Raw genomic sequence first — 20,940 nt, 5'->3', positions numbered from 1 at the left:
GTGTGTGGATCCTTGGACTAGTCACCTCTTCTTGAGGTGGATACCAAGTAAATCCCTAGAGTTAGCGTTATGTGTTTGTTTTCTTGTATTTCCGCTGCACATCATCGCAAGAGGCAAGCAACGACGAGCACGAGATCGCGCCAAGATATTCACCCCCCCCCTTTAGCTACATTTCTGTCCCAACAAGTGGTATCAGAGCAAGGCCGCTCTTCACCGGAATCATCGCCGGAAGGGGCAAAAAGCTAGAGGGTGAAGAAGTTGGAGAAAATTCTACAAGTCGAAGACTTCATCAAAAGGCTCAACTTCAAAATGGAATTCCAAGATGGACTTGGATTCGACACAAGGGTGGCTCCACCATACGCTTCAACAAGCTTCGATTCTTGGAGATCAAGAATCAAAAATTTCTTGATAATGGAGATAGAGCAATGGTTTGCTCTAATGGAAGGCTTCGAAGCTCCCAAGAATTCAAAGGGCAAAATTCTCAAGAGGAGCAACTGGAGCCAAGAACAAATCCAAAGATGTGAGGCCAATGACAAGGTGACCAAGCTCTTGGTCAATCTATTGCCTATTCACATTTTGGAGCAAATTGGAGAGTTCAAGGATGCCAAGGAGCTTTAGAGCAAATTGGCATCAATTCATGAGATCCCCTCCACTGTACCAACCCAAGAAAAATCCAAAGAGGGTGACTCATTGAAAGAAGACCAAGAGGAGGAGAATTCCGAAGTTGAGAGATGCTCAACTTCCGAAGAAGAAGTCCAAGAAGAAGCTTCATCTTCGAGGGAATGCAATGAAGGGAACAAGGAGGGAGCATACTCCTTGTTCCATGTTCAAGATGATGAAGCCTCCACCTCTAGCATTGAGGGGGAGCGATTTTTGGTGACACCGGATCAAGAAGAAGGAGAAGTTTCCACATCCGGGTCAAGAAAAGAAGAGGATGAAGTAGCCTCCACCTCCACAAGCCAAGTTAAATCTAATGGAGGAGCATCACTATCGGATCAAGAGGAAGCCTCTACATCCACATTAAATGGAGGACCAAGTGCCACCCCTAGACAAGAAGGTATAAATAGTTCATTTAAAAATAAAAATCATATTATATGTTTTGAGTGTAGGGAACACAGGCACTACAAGAACAAGTGCCCTAAATTGGCCAAGAAAAAGGGCCAAGTGGCACCCAAGGGCAAGGAGAAGCCCAAGGAGACCATCCCCACAACAAAGAAGAGCAAGGAGCACATTGTGTGCTTCTTGTGCAATAAAAAGGGACATTACCGGAGTCAATGTCCCAAGGGGAAGAAGGTGGTCAAGGCTCAAGGAGGAAGCTCAATTCAAGGGGGAGCCTCCAAGGTAAAAAGGAAGGTAACCTTTATTGAGCCTACCCCTTTAAATTATGGTAAAAAGCATGTTAGTTCCAATTTATACCATTTTAATGCTATTTACCATAATAATAGAGAGCATGATAGCATTAAGGAAAAACACATGGCTCTCCATGCTAAAACTACCACACCTAGGTTTAGGAAGGTAGATAAGAATTTAGGCAATAACACTAAGGACCATAGTTATAAGCCTAAAAATAAAAATGCTCATGGACTTAGTGATAAATCAAAAACTAAGGACTTATGGAAAGAAAATCAAGTCTTTAGGTCAAGACTTGATAAAATGAAAAAGACCCTAAAAAGGATGGAAAATATCCTAATAGGGCAAGATGAGCAAAATCTAGGTTTAGGACAACAAGGGTCATCCAAAGGCCATAGAGGTTTGGGATACAAACCTAAAACCAAAAAGGATGTACCTACTTACCATAGAGTTCCATATAGTTATGGAACAAACCCTAGGCCTAGTGGACAAGCAAAAAATACTAGGGAGGTCATCCCTAAGAGTATTTTTGCAACAAATGTGACTAAGACTTCTAAGAAGTCTAAGAAAGCCACAAAGAAGGTCACAAGGGAAGCAATCCCTAGGGTTGACCTAGAAAAAGTGACCAAGACTTCTAAGAAGCAAAACAAAGTCACTAGGAAGGTATCTAGGAAAGTTATCTCTAGTGAATACCTAGAGCATCCAAGGAGCACCAATAGATTTTGGGTTCCTAAGAGCATTTTCTCTACCCCATAGATGGGTTAGAGAGTGTCAACTCTAAGAAGAAGGGTAGTTAACCCAACTCTGAAGAAATTGACACTCAAGGATCATTCTCTAGGTTATTATTAACCTTTTGAAAATGAAATGGATTTATGATTTACTCTTTGAAAGAGTAAAATGTGCCAAAATTTGAGAAGTATTGATTTTATTTTAAAATGGCACATATTGGGAAAACATAAGGAAATACCAAGTTGGGACTTTAGTATTTTCTTAGTAATTTAAGGCAAATCTAAGCCTTAATCTAAAGTGCTACTTTTGTGGAAAAATGAAATATATCAACACTTGAGGAATATGCTTAATTTCAATTGGCATAAATTAATCAAGAAAATTAGAAATGCCAATTTAGGTTTTGGCACCTTCTTGAAGCACTTTGGGCAATCTAGGGTTTAAGTTTTAGGATTAACTAAGGTTAAGAATACTTAGATAGATAATCTAGGTATATGTTATTTATGCTAAACCTTGCCATGATTGTTTGCCCATTATATGCCATGACATCATGATTATTGTTGCACTCATGCCTTATTATGAAAACACAAAAATACCATGTCATGACATACATACATCATGTAGTTATAGGAATCTTTCTTTTGAAAACTATTTCATTTTGATGTATGCCATAACATTATCATGCATTATTTTTAATTCCTTAAAATTAAGGACAAATGCCATTTATCAACAAATACCAACAAGTGCTACTAACAAGTGGTAACAAGTGGTACAAGTGTATCAACAAGTGACATCCTAGGTGGATGTCCAATATCTATAAAATACCTAGATAAATATGCATGATCCCTAGATTAGGGAAAAACCAAACTTTACATCTCACAAAGACCTATAAGATGACTTGTATGTATTTTGTGCACTTTAGATACAAGTGAGATGTTAGGATGATGAACAAAACTCAAGATGTTGATTTAGTGCATTCTTTTGAGGTTTGAGTTCATCAAAACACATAGTTATGTGTTTTCCCATCATTGGGAAAGCTAATGTACAACTCATGTGCATTAAGCTCAAGGAACATGATGGGATATTGGTTTTGAAAAGTTTTTTAAAATGATTTTGGAAAACCTTGGTGAAGGCTATCTTTTGATAGTAATCACCATTGAATAGTTAGACACAAACTTGAAGAAAACACTAAAGTTTATGTAAGTTTTCAAGTTTGTGTCAATCTTTGAAAATATGATGTATTTTCATAGAAAACTATTTTTCCATGATAAAGAATACCCTAAATAATGTCTACATAAATTTTCACGATTTTTAGAATTTTGTAGAATTTTCTAGGGTTTTCTGAAATTGGCTGAAATTTAATTTCAGTAATTTCAGGCCTTCAATCGATCAGTGGATCAATTGGAGTGCCTCAATCGATCAGCCGATCGATTGAGAAGGCATTTCTCGCGAACAGAAGCTCGCTGGATCGATCAGCCGATCGATCCAAGAAGACTGAATCGATCAGTGGATCGATTCGATGCTGATTTTGGCTGGGAAAGCTTATTTTCAGCATTTTGAACCTATTTTAGTCTAAGTAATCATTCCTAACCCCTCAAAATACATGTGTATACATAAAAATGGTGTTTTCATGTTGAAAACAAGGATGAATTGGTTAAGGAAGACTAAATTGAAGTTTAGGTTGAGGTTTATTTCAATATTGAATTTTTGAACCTCAAAACTTCTAAATTTGGGTTTCCTAAAGGTTTAGGGATTCCAAGTCATTATTGGTGCAATGACAGAAATTACCACCATGTCTTTAGGGGGAGGGACTCTTTAAAGACATGAAAACTATTTTTTCATGAACCTTGGAAGGTGATTAACCTTCTTTTCAGAACATGCTCAAGGTTGAGCGTTTGAACTTTAATGGGGAGTGGATATCCTCGTTGTTCAAGTGGTTTAAGTTAAAAAAGCTCACAGATGAACATTTGACTACATTAATGAGAGAATGTAGGGTTAAGGATAATGAAGGGTATGGGACTTTCATTATCATATTGATCACAACGAGTGAAGTTGTGAACAACGATGAGCAACTCTTCAGGGGAGAGTCTCAAAGGGGAGAGTCTCAAAAGGGAGAGTTTTCAACAAGTGAATTTGTTGATGTGTGCCCAAGGATGGAGCATGTTGTTGATGTGTGCCAATAGGGGGAGAATGAAGGGTTTAAGTTAGGACTTCATTACCTAGAGGGAGTTTGCCCTCTAAGGAGGAGAATGAACGGTTTAACTTATGCCTTCATTACCTAGTGGCATGAAGGAGGTTTAGGCTATAGGATTAGTCTAACTTACAAGTGGTATTGTCAAACATCAAAAAGAGGGAGATTGTTGGTGCAATATTCCCTAGGTTAAGGTTGACCTGTTTGACTGGGCTTGAAGTGAGTCAAGCTCGAGTCTTGATGATTTGGTTTCGATGTTTGACAATACTTGTAGACAACACATGAACATTGCAGGTGCAATTGTTCATGTGGGGAGATTGTGAAGGAGAGTCAAGTAGGTCAAGGTTGACTGGATACTTGACTGAAAATCCTTGTGAGTGAAGCCAGGTGAAAGTCCTGGTGGGTGAAGCCAGGCAGAAGGAAGTCCTAGTGAGTGAAGCTAGGCAGAAGGGAAATCCTGGTGAGTGAAGCCAGGTGAAGGTCCTAGTGAGTGAAGCTAGGCAGAAGGGAAGTCCTGGTGAGTGAAGTCAGGCACGGGGAAATCCAGATGGGTCAAGGTTGACCAGACATCTTGTGAAAGTCCAAGTAGGTCAAAGGGATTGACCGGATACTTGGCAAGAGGAGAAAGGTCCAAGTGGGTCAAAGGGATTGACCAGACACTTGGTGAGAGAGTCCTAGCTGGTCAAGGATGACCGGATGCTAGGTTTTATGTACCAACAAGTCATGGTTGACTGGATGTTGGTTTAGGGGACTTTGGACTTGCTTTTGGGCAAAAACCAAGATCTGGATTGATCAGCCGATTGATCCAGCAGATCTGGATCGATCAGCCGATCGATCCAGCAGATTTGGATCGATCAACTGATCGATCGGGTGAGTCCCCACGAACAAAACCCCTTTGGATCGATCCGTGGATCGATCCAGAGGCCCCAATCGATCAGTGGATCGATTGGGAGCTGCTGTTTGTACGCGATAAGCCCTGGATCGATCAGCCGATCGATCCAGGCTATTCCAGAGACCACAGAGGAACTCTGGATCGATCGGTTGATCGATCCAAAGCCTCCCCGATTGATTGGGAGCAATCCAATCGATTGGGATCCGACCGTTGGCGTCGTATTTAGCTGCAGGCGAGCGTTTCCTTCAGCAGTGCTTACACGATTCATCTCCGATCTTCACCAGCGACTCCATAACTCTCTCTCAAGTTCAGATCGCCAGTTCTTGAAGATTCTTGGAGGTTCTTCCAAGTCAAGAGGCAGATCAAAAGCAAGAAGAGAAGTTAGGGTTAGGGTTTATTGTAAGCTTTTGCTTGTATTTCATATCCTTTCCTTTCTTCTTGGATTGAGAGTTTGTAAAGGCTTCTCCGCCTTCGGTAGTTACCGTAGAGGAGTGTGTTTTATAGTGGAGGGTGCGTGAGTGTGTGGATCCTTGGACTAGTCACCTCTTCTTGAGGTGGATACCAAGTAAATCCCTAGAGTTAGCGTTGTGTGTTTGTTTTCTTGTATTTCCGCTGCACATCATCGCAAGAGGCAAGCAACGACGAGCACAAGATCGCGCCGAGCTATTCCCCCCCCCCCCCCCCCCCTCTAGCTACAATTCGGTCCCAACAGGTTACCACCCCTAGGACCTAGGGTTACCACCCCCTAGGATTTTCCACTTGCCTAACCACAGCTAGGACTTTCCATCACCTAAGATTACCGCCCCCTAGGACCTAGGGTTACTTAGGACTTTTGCCTAAGAACACTTAGGACTTTTCCTGCAAGTTCATTCAAACTTGTTAGATCACAAGACAACTTAACTTTGGACCCTTTGACATAATCAAAACCCAGGTTCGATCGTCGGATGCTTCCCACACCAGCAATCTCCTGATTCCTTCCTCGCAGCTGCAAGTCTACACTCTGCAAGAGATCTTGTTGATCAATATTTAATGGTCTGAAAGATGTTAGTTTTGGAGGAAGAGAGTTGCCAAACATAGTTCCATTTGGGGGAAAAGAGTTTGGATTTGTGCTCAAAGAGTAAAACTTGCCAACTTCTGATAACTGTCAAAAGGCTTTAGAGACCATATTTAGGAATTTTTAGCCACAGCGGAGGTGATTTACTGATTTTCTTTCTCCCTTTCATAGCTTTAGTTGGTGGATGATTTGATCTAGCTGTGATGTCTTCTTCTTTTCTTTCTATTTGCAGAAAATATTCCTGTTTGAGTTAGGGACTCGGTGTCTGAGTTCCTCTAGGAAAAAAGTTTGGATTTGTACTTGAAGAGTAAAAATTGCTGCAAGTTCCATCTCTCAGTGATCCTTGCTTCAGATTTGTGGTTCGACTGGGAATTATTGCAAAGGTGGCATCTATCGATTACTTCAAGATTAAGCACAAACTAGGTTTTGTTGCTCTTTCACTATTATTTTCACTACTTGTTTGTTTTGTTGCTACTTGCTAGCTTTGTTGTTGGTTTTTTGTGTTTTATTTTTTCACTTGAAATTTGTATTACAAGCATGTTTCTAAAGAAATATCAATCCAGGAGTCAGAAAAGAAATAAAAGAAAAAAAGTGGAACAGATTATTAAAACTTAGAAAGGTGCTCTTCATAATTTTTTAAAGCTAACTCTTCAATTGAAGATTCAGTTGATGAATTATAAGAAGAAAATCAAAAATAACTAAATGATGATGCAACAAATGAGCAACATCTGAGTAATCAAGAAAAACTAAATGATCATGTAATCAATGAGCAAAAAGAATTGATAGAAAATGATGACAATAATCATTCAACGAATGAGCAAGAAGAATTGAGAGAAAATGATGATAATGATTTAAATGTAGAAATTGATAATATAATTGAGAATGAAAATGAGTTAGAGAAAATTGATCATGTTTTGGATATATATGATCCAAGATCTTGGAATAACATTGATAATAAAGCAAGAGATCTTTTGGTAGAGAAAGGCCCCATAAGAGAAGGTAATATTAAGTTCACTGTAGATGAGCTTTGGAGACATTTTTCATATTCTTATTACACAAAAAAATTACCAAATGGAGAGAATCAAGATAGAAAATGGCTTGTGTACTCGAAAGATGCGAACAAAGTATATTATTTTTGTTGCAAATTGTTTAAATCAGTGAAAAATAAAAGTTTGCTAGCAAATGAAGGTCTTAATGATTGGAAATATTTAGGTGATAGATGTAGACAACATGAGAATGGTATTGAGTATATTACTAGTTATAACATGAGAACTTAGATTGATTTGCAAATTAAATTGAAACAGAATGAAACAATTGACAAAGAGATCCAAGTGCAAATTAAGAAAGAGAAAGAACATTGAAAACTTATTTTAGTAAGGATTATTTTTGTTGTGAAATGTCTTGATAGGCGTAATTTGGCTTTTCATGAAGATAATGAAAAAATGTATCAAGGTAGTAATGGTAACTTTGTGGGACTACTTGAATTAATTGCAGAATTTGATTTGGTAATGTAAGAACATTTTAGAAGCATTAAAAATAATGAGATTCATTATCATTACCTTAGTCATACGATAAAATGAGTTGAATTTTATATTAGGTTCTAAAGTAAGAAGTACCATAATTGAAAAAAATAAAAGAGACAAAATGCTTCATCTACACTTTTATCCATAAAAGATCCTCCAGTTGATGCATCCAATAAACTCTTATCTGAGAAAGAAATTCCCCCATAGAATATGTGCAGAATCAACCATTTTTCAAAATCATGATGAGGGCACTGCCTTTGAAGACTCTTGAATCTATCCCATGCTTCATATAATGATTCTCCATATGCCTGAGAAAAATTTGTTATGCAATTCCTCATATACACTATTCTGCTTGGAGGGAAAAAATGATTCAGAAATTGCTTCTCCAATTGCTCCCAACTTGTAATACTTTGAGGATGGAGAGAATATAACCAAGTCCTTGCTTTATCCTTGATACTAAAAGGAAATGTCATCAATCGAATTGTATCTGCTGACACTCCTTCACATTTCACCATATCACAAATCTTTAAGAATGTTTCAAGATGCAGATAAGGATTTTCTGATACTTCTCCTCCAAATTTGTGACTTTGTATCATGAAAATTAACTCTGGGTCTAGTTGGAAATTTTCTGCTTCAATTTGAGGTTGCACAATGGGAGATAAAAATCTTGCAGAAAAAGGTGTAGAAAAATTTCTCATGAGCCTGCTTGACATGTTAGTGCTCATGGATATTCAAGAAAAAGTTATTAGAAGGAAAAAAAAATTGAAGAATCAAAGACAAGAAATCAAATGCAATATGAAAAGCAAGAAAGAAAATGCAGAATTTAAATTGCAAGAAAGAAAGTGCATAATGAAAACAGGAAAGAAAAGACAAAAGAAAAAGAAAAGTGTACATAATTCATATGTTAATCAACTAATGTGTTTATAAGTTCTTGTAATTCTTGATTCCTTTACGAAGTTTGAACTTCTCATACACAAGAACAATATTGCAAGATATGTTTACAAAATAAAAGTAGAGAAAAAAAAATTTAAATCAAAAGAAAAACAGAGAAAAGCTAGACTAGAATGCTAGAAATCAAGAATGCAGAATTAGAATTGCAACAAAGTGAATTGTCAAGAAGTAGAAAAATATGCAAAAACTATGACAACAGAATTCTAAAGATTAGTTACAATTATGCTAATGAAAAGAAAAGTTATATTTAGTGTAACTCAATTGATAATCTCTAATGTTATAGCGCAGTCCCCGGCAATGACGCCAAAAACTTGTTAACGATCCGCAAGTGTACGGATACGTCATCAGTAATAAAGAAAGATATCGTATCCACAGGGACTGGTATAACCACTAAAGATATCTCAAAACAAATTAGCTAAACAACTAATCAATTGATTTATAACAACTAAGTGAAAATATGGAAAGTAAACCATAAAAGTAAAAGCATAAAAACAGGGATAAGAGCTATGATAAAAGGATGTTCTAGGAGTTTTGGTTTCTTTGTAATATTATTCAATGTAAATGATCTACCAAATCTTACTCCTCAATTGTCCTTCATTTGTAGAGGATTGCCGATTCTCTCTTGCAATAGAAAACCGGCCTAGGACCAACATCTATATCTAATGTGATCAATAAGGAATGATTCCTATGATGCCCTTACACAGGCTTGCCTGTCACGTGCGTCCCTCGGATAATCAACATAGAAATTAACTACTTCTCAACCATATCAAGATATAAAAATTAATGCATACAATCTATCATATTCCCTTGAATGTCCTTATTTCTCCTTCAAGATTATCCCTCAATCGTCCTTACACGGGCATGTCTGTCACGTACGTCCCTCGGATAATTGAATGAGGGATTACCTCTACAAGATCCACAAGACACTCAAACATTCAATCAAGTATGGTAATTAAGCCCAATCACATCAATTAACAAAAGATCAAATATATACAAAACAAGACCATATCATAGAAATAGAGAATTGGCAAATCCACAAGAGTTTACATCAAATCACATTACAAATACTCCCACCATCCTAGAACAAAGAGATCTAATCCATAGAACAAGAAAAGAAATCCAAAGACAAAAAGATTACAAGCATCTTGATCCCCAAAATCCAAGAAGAGAAAGGGAAGAAAAGCTTATCTACAATGAAGAACGGTATTCGAATCCAATCCTCGTTCCTGGAGTTGATTCGTTGAAGATTTGCCCTTAGATCGCCTAAAAATCCCTCCAAGAAGGTGAGGAACCGCCCAAATCTTGCTCTCTCCCAAAAGGGAGAACTCCCCTTTCAAATGAGGAAGAAACCCTTATATAGAGCTAGAGTTTGGGCGCCACACGGCCCCAAGACACGGCCGTGTGAAGCTCACACGGCCTGGTCCATTCCCTTCACTGCCCAGGTGACACGGTCGTGTGATGCTCACACGGTCGTGGCATGCTCTGCTACTGCCCCCTTGCATGGTCGTGTAGATCTACATGACCTGCTCTGCCTCTGGCTCTGAAACTCCTACACGGCCGTGTCTGGGACACTACCAGGGCTTTCTTGGCTTCTGGAAATGTTGCACGGTCGTGTGACACACACGGCCATGCACTGCTTTGGCTCTGGAAGGCTTGAATGGTCGTGTAGATCTACACAGCCGTGATATGTTTGTCTTCAAAAATTGACACGGTCGTGTGATACTCACACGACCGTGCCCTTCCTCATTCTTGCTGAGGCTACACAGGTGAGCACCACCACACAGCCTGGACACTCCTTCATTCTGCCAGTGCTGCAGGGGTGAGGATCACCACACGGCCTGGGCAACTCCCCATGATAGGGTCGTGTGGCACTCAGGGATGGTACCTTCCTCCTTCGTTCAATTGTAGATTTTGCCTCAAACATCAATTCTTCTCCAAAATCGACTCCTGCGTATAGAAAATGCAAAAAAGTAGATCTCCGAACAGAAAGAGTAAATATGCTAAAAGCAAAGCTGGAAGTATGAAAATGCACAGATAAAGCATGCGTAACATATGTGAATGTGCGTCAAATCATGCTAAACAAGTGTATACAATCTACACACATCATATACCTAATGAGAACCAATAGTATATTTTCCTGATAGCAACGAAAACAAATCTCATGTATGAGTCTAATGCAAAGAAGTTAGTTCCTCAGCTATATCATTCTGTCAAAGTGGATTACAAATAGCTTCTCTATATGATACATGCTTAGAAAGACAACGAATAGATGCAACAAATAAAGCAAAAGAATGAGAATAATAAGAGTAAGAAAAATCTAGCAGTTTAGTAGACTTACAAACATGAGTAGATTGATGATGGTGGAGAGAAGGATCATCCGCAACCTCAGGAGATGATTGGATAGTGGCAGAAGGAGGAGCATGTGGAACGGATATTTCAAGAGCCAAAGTACTAGATTCAGTTAAGCTACTAGTAGGAGTTATGGGTGAAACTTCCTCAGTGTCGGTATTGAAAGGATTAATACAAAGAAGATATGACTTTATCATATTATGCGAACTAGCTGGAATAGAAAAGAATAAAATATGCTTAAGAAACACAACATGACGAGAGACATACAATTTTTTACTAACAGGATCAAAGCAACGATATCCTTTTTGAGTAATACTATAACCCAAAAAGACACAAAGAGCAGACCGAGAGGCTAATTTATTACGCTCAACATGTGGACAAAGGATAAAGCAAGTACAACCAAAAACACGCAAAGAGGAATAGAGAGGAGCATGCCCATACAATTTTTCAAAAGGTGGCAAGCCTAAATTGTGTGAGGTTGGAATTCTATTAATCACGTGAGAAGTGGTAAGGATTGCTTCCCCCCAAAAGGTACTAGGACCATTGGCAGATAATAAAAATGAACGAGCTATTTCAACAAGATGCTTATGTTTTAGTTCAGTCATATCATTCTGTTCAGGAGTATTTGTACAAGAGGTTTTATGAATAGTACCATCAGAAGCAAGTAATTGTGAAAAATGATTCGAAGTGTATTCACCACCCAAATCATAACAAAAATACTTTATGATACTAAAATGTTGAGCTTTCACAAGAGCTCAGAAGTTGTTGAAAATGGTAAGATAATTAGACTTATGTTTCTTAAGATAGACTCAAGTGTAACGAGTGTAATCATTAATAAATGAAATATAATACCTTGACCCTCCTTTTGTATGAATAGGAGAGGGTACTCACACATCATAATGGATAAGATCAAATGAAGCAGAAGAAAAAAAAACATTTAGAAAATTTGGCCAGTTTGCAACCACTACAATCAAAAATATTAGAACTTTTTAAAGGTCCTAATACTCCTATAGAAGCTAAAAACTGTAAACTAGATGCTGAAACATGACGTAAACGAGAGTCCTATAAATAAAAATCAGAAGATGAATGATTCAGATGAAAAGATGATAAATCCAACTCGAAGCTACAACTTCTGGTACTTTGAGTTGATCTAAAATATAGAGTCCTCCTTGCCTACGACTATCCCAATTAGCCTATGAGATTGTGGATCTTGAACATAACAATTGGATGAAGAAAAAGAGACTAGGTATCCAGACTTATATAATTGACTAACAGAAATAAGATTTAAAGTAAGACTCAGAATATAATAAACATTAGTAGGAGATAAACAAGATGTAACAATTGAACTGACACCTACTAATGACATAGGAGTACCATTAGTAGTCACAATAGATATAGATGAAAGGAGAGAAAAAGAAACAAAAGATGATAAATTAGATGACATATGATGGGAGACACTAGAGTCCAAAATTTATAAAGAAGAAGATATACCTGAAATACTAGACGATGACAAACCTATATGAGAGGAAGCTGACATGGCAGAGGGTTGTGAAGCAAGGAACTATTGAAACTGCTCCAACATATACGAATCATATTTACATGAAGCATCTGCATGACCAGACATGATAACAGAACGAATAATTCTCAGAATAACCAAACTGTAAGGATATCCGTAAAAACTGGTGTTAAGACGACCCGTGGTCACACAGAGAATTTGAGGTAGAAAAGGATGTCAAACGTAAAAATCGGCAGCATAGGACGTCGATGTCGAAATTAGTAGAAAAAGACATCAATGTCAAAATCGGTAACACAGGGCATCGGCACCGAAATTGACAGAAAAGAGCATCGGCGTCGAAATCAACAACATAAAATGTCGACGTTGAAATCGACAGAAAAGAATGTCGATGTCAAAATTGGTAGGGCAGGTCGTCGGTGCCGAAATTGGCAGGATAGAGCGCCAGCACCGAAATTAGTAGAAAAAAGAGTCAGCACTAAAATTGGCAGCACAAGGTGTCGGTGCCAAAATCAATAGTAGCAGTAGGAGACGGTAGCGACAACAAAAAGTAATAACAGGGGACGGCAGAAAAAATTAGGTTAGAGAAGAAGAACTTGACTTTGATACCATGTAGAAATTAAGAAAAAAAAACTAGCCATATTATTGAATCTAAAATTGATATTTTTTTAATGTTTTGAAATACAGAGTATAAGGTCTTATATATATATATGAAACCCTAAACTCTAAATATAAAATTGAAAAAGATCAAATTGCCCTAAAAGCTATAAACAAATAAATATATATAATCTAACAATGGGTTGCCTTGAGTGAAAATTTTATCCATTTAATTTAGTTTGATTTTCAACTCATGTATCGAGCTAATATTGTTTATTGGTTCATTTATATTGTAGGTTATGAAATTGTGTGACTTTGAGGTAAAATACGGCAACTCTAAAATTATGTCGAATATTTAGTTGTGATTATTTGAATTGCAATGATATTTGGAGATGGTGTTTATGAATTTTGAAGTTTAGATTTTTGGCTTAAAAATTTATTGTTGTGAATTTGGAGGAAATAATTCATTGGTTGCGATATTTGAGAATTATAATTATATCGTTTACTTATCTACTAAATCTAATATATTTATTTAATTGGCATGTTGATACGTCTTATTTTAACTTTTCTCATTTCTGCAACAATAACAGAATGAACATTTTTAATTATGAAACATATTAAAATAGTTCTTCATAACAAGATGAAGAAGTGTTTTAGCAGATTCTATAATTATCTACATTGAACGAGAGTTAGTTGAAAAAATTGATAATGAGATAATAATTAATTAGTTCAATTCTAATATTGTTGATTCTAAGAAAAATCGAAGAGCACAATTTCAATAGTCTTTTAAATAATTTTAAATATATTAAATATTTTTATTACATATTTTTAAAAAATTAATATTTTTGTAATTTTTTATTTTATCTATATTTTTAAATTAATTAATTTATGGTATCAATTATAATCGATGGTTGGCCCAAGGTACTTTTGAATCCTGGGTCTGCTCCTGCACGTGGTGCTGTTTTGAAAAAAAAAAAAAAACAACACCAACGTAGTGTTGTTTATAAAAAAAACACCACTTTGCATGCATGAGAGCGACTTGTATGTCGAAGAGAAGATAAATGCATGCAAATGAGAGAGGAAAAAAATTAATTTTTGCTGCGATAGATGATCCACATGAGATGTCGCCCATGGTTGTGCAAGATAAGTCGCCCAAACTATATATATATATATATATATATATATATATATATAACTTACTTCTTCTTTGGTTTTCTAGTGAGCCTCACCTGTAAAAGATCTACAAGATAACCAAATGCCCTGGCTATGTAGGAAGATGGCACTAATTTGCCTTCTTGTTTTCTCTAATGAACAATTAAATACACTAAACCCTAAACAACTATATCATCAAGGTTTGTTATCCTTTTCTACTTCACTTTATATATATCATAGAACCAAACTACTACACTTACCAGATAGAGGAGAAGAAAGATTTACCCTTATGAATAAAGAATCAGCCAGAATACTTTTACAAAGAAACCATAACTATATCCACTTAGGACTTATTGTGTTTGGCCTAAGAGGACTTACTAAAAAAAGCATAGGATCTAAAGTCTTTCTAGTAGTATATGACTCAAGGTTCTCAGATCATGACAAAGCGTTTATTAGACTTATAGAAGTATATATGAATAGTAATCTCAGAATTACATATTTTTGTCCCAATTTTAATATGACTATTCCAGACTTTATCGACCATATTAAAATTTCTGTTCAAGCCAGGGGATATGGATATTGTCAGAAACACAATACTCAAATAGATATAATCTTTCTAGGAAAAATAACGACTAGTATCAACAACAGTTTCAAAGTTCAAATTAATAATATTATAGAAACCCTTACAACAAAGGGAATCTATTTCATCCAACCAAAAGATTTTTCTTCTTACCTACTTGCTGGATTAGACTGGAATCTTAACCTAGATCTAAACATTACACCACAAACATTACAATCAATAGAATCCATCATCTATAAAGATAGACATGGCAAATCCATAGTAAGATTTCACAATTACAAGCCCTCAACCTCTCAAGAAGAAAAACAGGACGATAACCAGTCTGCTCTAAATCTAATGAATATAGACACCAGTACTTACTTACATCCGCAGAGGGAAGATAATATTTTATTTTATGATGATTTAAATGAATATGTGTACCTCCCATTTAAAATAGCTATTTATTTTACAAAAGAAGATCTTACTGAATTAGAAACTTTTGACATTTTACATCATAAGTTAGATGAAGATTGGATGTTATACTTTGATGAAGACCATAATATTATAGCAAAAAAGAAAGACTATTTTTCTAATGTTGCTTTAATGAATCCTGCAGAATCTAGTGCTACCAATACATCACAACCTTTACAGGTAAGATATCCAGAAAGTTCTATGAGAACTATGAATTATAGAGAGGGGCATCCTCCACGAACACAAATTCACCCTTATACAAACAATAATCCCTTGTTAAGAACTATAGGAAAAAGAAGATCGCAAGAAATTACATACTTTGGTAAAAATTCGATTCTACTTAATATAGGAGAATGTAATGACCCTCAAATGTATGACACTAACTTAGAACAGTGGATAGTCTCTGTTAAAAGAGACTACCAAGCCAAACATGAGCTAGACATAGAAGCTGGTGATGCCATGATAAGAGTCGGTGAAAATTATTTAGGCGATGTAGCTAGAGCAGCATGGGACTCATATAAAACTACTCATCCCGAAGAAGTAGCTAGGATTGCTTCTCAGGGAAATAACATACTTAATTTATGTTATATTATCCATAGACTTTTTATAACAAGAGATGCCAGCACAAGCTTAGATATTAGACAAAAAGAAGCTATGAGAGATTTAGAGCAATTACAACTTTTTAATTGGAATTGGATTAAACCTTTTTGCAATGACTTCCTTGCCTTAATAGCCTGTATCAGGAAATTACTGTAACCCAGAATTAGGAGAAAGACTATTTAGCAAATTTCCTGGGGAATTAGGAAAAGAAATATATAAGGCATGGACAGACACGAAAGTAACACCTCAGTATGACAATATTGGAATACACATACAACACATTATCTCTATATTAAAAGAAAAATATACTTATATCCATATATTCAAAAACAACTTAAAAATCAACAATATGGGTTCTGTAGTCAAATCTACACCCTGCAATAGTACGGCTCAATGGTACCTAAACAAAAGTAAAAACATTATAGCAATATTAAAACAACTACATAACTTGTTAAAACCAAAAATGTCAGACCAAGAAAAACATATTATGTCCGAAAAAGCAGAGAAAAGAAACCTTATTTAAATAAAGACAAACATGTCAGAAAATTCAAACAAAGAAAACCTATGCTAACACTGTTACTTATTTTGCCTGCAATGAACCAGGCCATTTATCTTTAGCTTGCCCAAATAAAAAAAAAACCTATATACAAGAGAAGCCAAATTAGTCACTTGTACAAATTTAGATCTAGTAGAAATTCAATTAGACGTCTCCAACACATCCTCTATTTACTCTATTATTTTCGTCAATAACATGGAAGAAGTTGCCCCCTCTTTAGACTATAGCCTAGTAAATTTCTTCTTACAACCTTCATATTACCCAGACTTAGACTATAGTCTAGTAAACCTAGATACTAACCTATGGGATGTATTCCCACCCCTAGGCAAGAACTTAATGCTGACACAACTAAATACAACTATAGGTGAATCTAACTATACACATGATTGGAAATTAAAAATAGGAACAAATAACATTCCTTGCTATTTATGTAGTTATTATCCATCAGTTGATAAAAGAGGCACCTGCACAAATTGCAAAAAGAAGGCCTGCAATCTTTGTCTCCATAGCTATTTTAACATTATAATCCCTATAGGCAACCCACTAAAAGCAGTTCTAGAAATATTCTTTTGGAAACAAGAGTATTGACATTATAAAATAGAATAAATCAGTTAGAAGCTCATTTGGATCTTGTAACAAACCAACTAGAAGACCTAGTCTTACAGCTTTCTCCATAGCCTTCTGATAAGGGTAAAAGGATACAACTTACAGATTCACCAAATATTGATATGGTTTTCATTAAGGCCTCTAGTATCTGTAACACAAGTAGAACTCTTGATATTAGAGTAAAATGCCTAGTAAATATACATGACCATAAATTTACCTTACATGCCTTTTTAGATAGCGGAGCTACTAATTCTACTATAGATGAAGCCACACTCCTGTCAATTTTACCCAAAACGTTTATCAAAACAGCCTCCCAACCTTTAATCAGTACACAATTTGACAGATAACAATTTACCATCATCCAATTTGTCACTAATACACATTTAAGGTTGTATAATAATTGTGGTACCTATAGTGCTCTCTAAACTCTCTCCAAATTATGGGTTAAACCCTTGTTACTGTTAGAGTGTATACTAAAAGTCTAACTTTTGTAAACATATATTTTTGAAATAAAAGAATCACATTGGCCAAATGTCTACATTTATTTGTTAAGTGTAGTTGTTCAATTAATTTATATTGTAGATAACATGGTGTGTGGTATCACACACAGAAGATCATGTTATCAGTTCTTTATAAATTATAAACAGTTGCTCACGACTAAGATGGAAAGGAACAAACCATTGGAATAGTCGTAGTGTAATTAGGTATTAATTTATCTTGATTAATAAATTACACTAGTACACTCTAAGTGTATTGAGTAGGACCATTTTAGGTAAGTTCTTTTTATACTGACTTAATAAAAGAACTAGACCTTAGTTATTATGGAAGTGTGTGCTCTTAATCCTAATATAATAATAAGCACATATATTTAGTATTTATTTCTTTGACTTATCAAAGGGTGAGATTTAGCTCGATAAATCAATAGGCCCGATAAGTTGGGAAATGATATTACTTATAGTGTGTGTTATTGATTATAGAAGAAAACTGTGTCCTAGTAATCTAGGTTGAGAATGTCCCCAAGAGGAGCTCATAAAGATTGTCATGTTAAACCCTGCAGGTGGACTTAGTCCGGCATGACAATAAGCACTACAACAAAAACCCTCATAGATATCGGTTTTCCACCGCTGTCTATTACATTTTCAACCGATGTCTATGAAGGCGATGTAAAAGGTCTGCCATTTTAGACATCGGGTTAAAACCAGTGTAGTATCACTTAACGACACTGGTTTTTGAATCGGTTATTAACCGGTGTAGTATCACTTAACGTCACTGTTTCATCAACGGTGTAAAACCGATGTAATATTATATGTTAATAATACCAGTTTTGGCAGCAGTATACAACTGATGTAATATTAGTTGTGACACTGGTTTTACAATGGTGGAAAACCGATGTAATATCAGTATTGTTTAACGACACAAATTTGATTTCCGAAACAGTGAAAAATTGACAGTATCCAAGAAAATACACAAATATTCACAAATTACACAAATATTCTTCTTCCAATAGTATCCATAAAATACACAAATATTCACAAATTACATAAATATTCTTCTTACAATAGTATCCATAAAATACACAAATATTCTTTTTACATCAAAAGCTAATAAATATTGTACACATCAAGGTAGAACATCGTGAGTCAAAAATCAAGCTGAGGCTACATTAAATTATGAGAATCAGAATCTGTTCAATTTGCTATACTACTCTATTCTTCTTGTGCCTTTCATTTCCCTAATCTCACCACTTTTCACCTTCAAATGCCTAGTTTTCTAAGTTAAAACATCCACTGTTCTAATCTGTCAAACAAAAGTATCATTTGGTCTACTTAACTACAGCAAAGAACAAAAATAGAAGAAATATACATGCTGTAGAAGTCCTAGAATATCACCATCAGAAAGAAAAAATCACACTTGGTGGACATAAAACCTCAAACATATCCAGCAAACTACCTCTTGCAGTTCCCTCTTGACATTTTCCAGCCCACCAATATCATCCCAGCTGACATTTGGTACTTCAACAACCTGATCAAAACCCAACAAACTATCAGCATATCTCAAGGTAGAAATAGAAGTGGAATTTAGGCCATTCATCAACATATGACAGTAAACACAAGTTACCAACCAGACACATGAGTCTATAGAATTTCTTGAGTTGAAAAAGGTAAGTTTAATTTAGAAAGAACACCAAATGTCAAATTTCTCATTTTCAATTCTTGCAGCAACAATTTATTTTAAAAATTCATGTAGATAATCATATTTAGAAGGAAAAAAACTAACTGAAAATTATTACAATTACCCAAGCAAAGACTTACAGTTTCACGGAGGGCAGATGGGTTACTAGATCCCAAAACAGTCTTAAAGTGTTCATTTGTAACAGACATAGAATTGAGAATCTCAGCATCAATTGATTCATCTTCTAGATCGATTATGCCCATCTTTTCACGGATACACTGGAGAGCAGCTTCAGTGCATAAAGCAACAAGGTCAGCCCCAACATAGCCATGAGTATCCTTAGCAATCCTTTCCAAATCAACCTGCATTGAATAAATCAAATTTCATAACTTGGACATTCACTGCAAGATATCTATTAACAAGGTAACAACAATTGGTAATGTTCACATACATCATCAGATAGCTTCATGTTCTTAGTATGGATGCGAAGAACCTCCAATCGGCCAACCTCATCAGGAAAAAAGAAAAAAGCCTTCCTCAAATTACTCTCACTCTCACCGGCTAGCTTTGACATGATCTCTGGACCATTGATGCAAAAGAAAAAAACTCCTGTCTCATTTGCGACTCCTCTAGCTATTAATGTCTTACCTGAACCAGGTGGACCATACAACAAAATACCTTTTGGTGGCTTGACACCAATAGATTTAAATAGTTGAGGATGTCTTAGAGGAAGCTCTACTAGCTCCCTTATCTGAGCCATTTGTTTCCTAACTCCTCCAACATCATCATAACCTACCTCATCAAGCCTGTCCTCGTCTTCTCTTTTTACCGGCTCCCCCTCACAGAAAATCTCTGTATCAGGAGCAACAATGCAATACTCTGCAGGATCAGTTTCTATAACCTTAAACTCAACACTCCTCATCCCACCCCTGACAAGGAAAAGATCCCCTTTCTAACAGGACGATATGCTTCCAAAAAATAAGCTGCAAAAATTTTAAATTTTAAGTCAAAAGAACTAGAAAAAGTAACAAAGAAAACAAATCATGAGTATCAGACAACTCCAGCCTCAATAAGTCTTGCTATAACAAGCTAGAATAAATTTTCATGTGGTTCCAGTAAATCAAAACCCTAACATAGAGTTGAAATGCACTAGTATGCATAAATTCATGAGATTACTTATGGAAGAAACGATTAGGAACTGATCAAGACTGAACCAAACAAGATAGATGTAGCTAACATAAACCAAATGAGTGAAACCAGTCACTCATGCATAAACGAGACATGGAACTAGCATATACAGGAACTATGATCCACTCCAATTAGAACCATCAATGTGAGCTCATGAAAACATTGAATATTTACAAGAGAAAAATACTGCTACAACATTTCAGCATTTACAAGTAGAAAAGTGATTATTAAGAACATTTATAATCATAATAGATACATGAATCAAATAATTTATAGATGAAATAAAAAAAAAAGATAAAAGCATAACTGATTGTTAGAAAGCTTCAAGCAATGACATGTAGCTTGATTAGTTAGATTACAAAACCCAAACAACTATATAATAAATCCAGATTTGATCAAACCAGTAACTTAAATCAATTAATGAAAATGTAGAGGATGACTTAACAAAGGTTAAATAAGGGACCAGTCTGTGTAAATACTTTGCACGCAT

General features: G+C 35.8%; 1 long non-coding RNA gene and 1 other non-coding gene across 3 annotated transcripts; one reads left to right on the top strand and one right to left on the bottom strand.

The window, feature by feature from the left end:
* Positions 1-5,582: 5,582 nt before the first annotated feature.
* LOC121977394 lies at positions 5,583-19,461 on the bottom strand. 2 transcript variants are annotated; one of them, XR_006110802.1, is made up of 4 exons: positions 19,403-19,461; positions 19,041-19,112; positions 9,339-9,340; positions 5,583-5,593 (listed from the first exon to the last, which is right to left on the bottom strand). It is a non-coding gene; the product is annotated as an uncharacterized LOC121977394 (long non-coding RNA). The 2 variants fall into 2 exon arrangements; XR_006110801.1 differs by lacking the exons at positions 5,583-5,593; positions 9,339-9,340 and adding an exon at positions 18,853-18,887 and having other exon boundaries at positions 19,403-19,444.
* On the top strand, positions 7,971-8,076 carry LOC121978793. The gene has a single exon (XR_006111141.1). It is a non-coding gene; the product is annotated as a small nucleolar RNA R71 (small nucleolar RNA).
* Positions 19,462-20,940: the final 1,479 nt, after the last annotated feature.

The sequence above is a fragment of the Zingiber officinale genome, chromosome 4B (assembly GCF_018446385.1).
Source record: "Zingiber officinale cultivar Zhangliang chromosome 4B, Zo_v1.1, whole genome shotgun sequence".
Classification (NCBI taxonomy): domain Eukaryota; kingdom Viridiplantae; phylum Streptophyta; class Magnoliopsida; order Zingiberales; family Zingiberaceae; genus Zingiber; species Zingiber officinale.
This window is presented reverse-complemented; position numbering and strand designations above follow the sequence as displayed.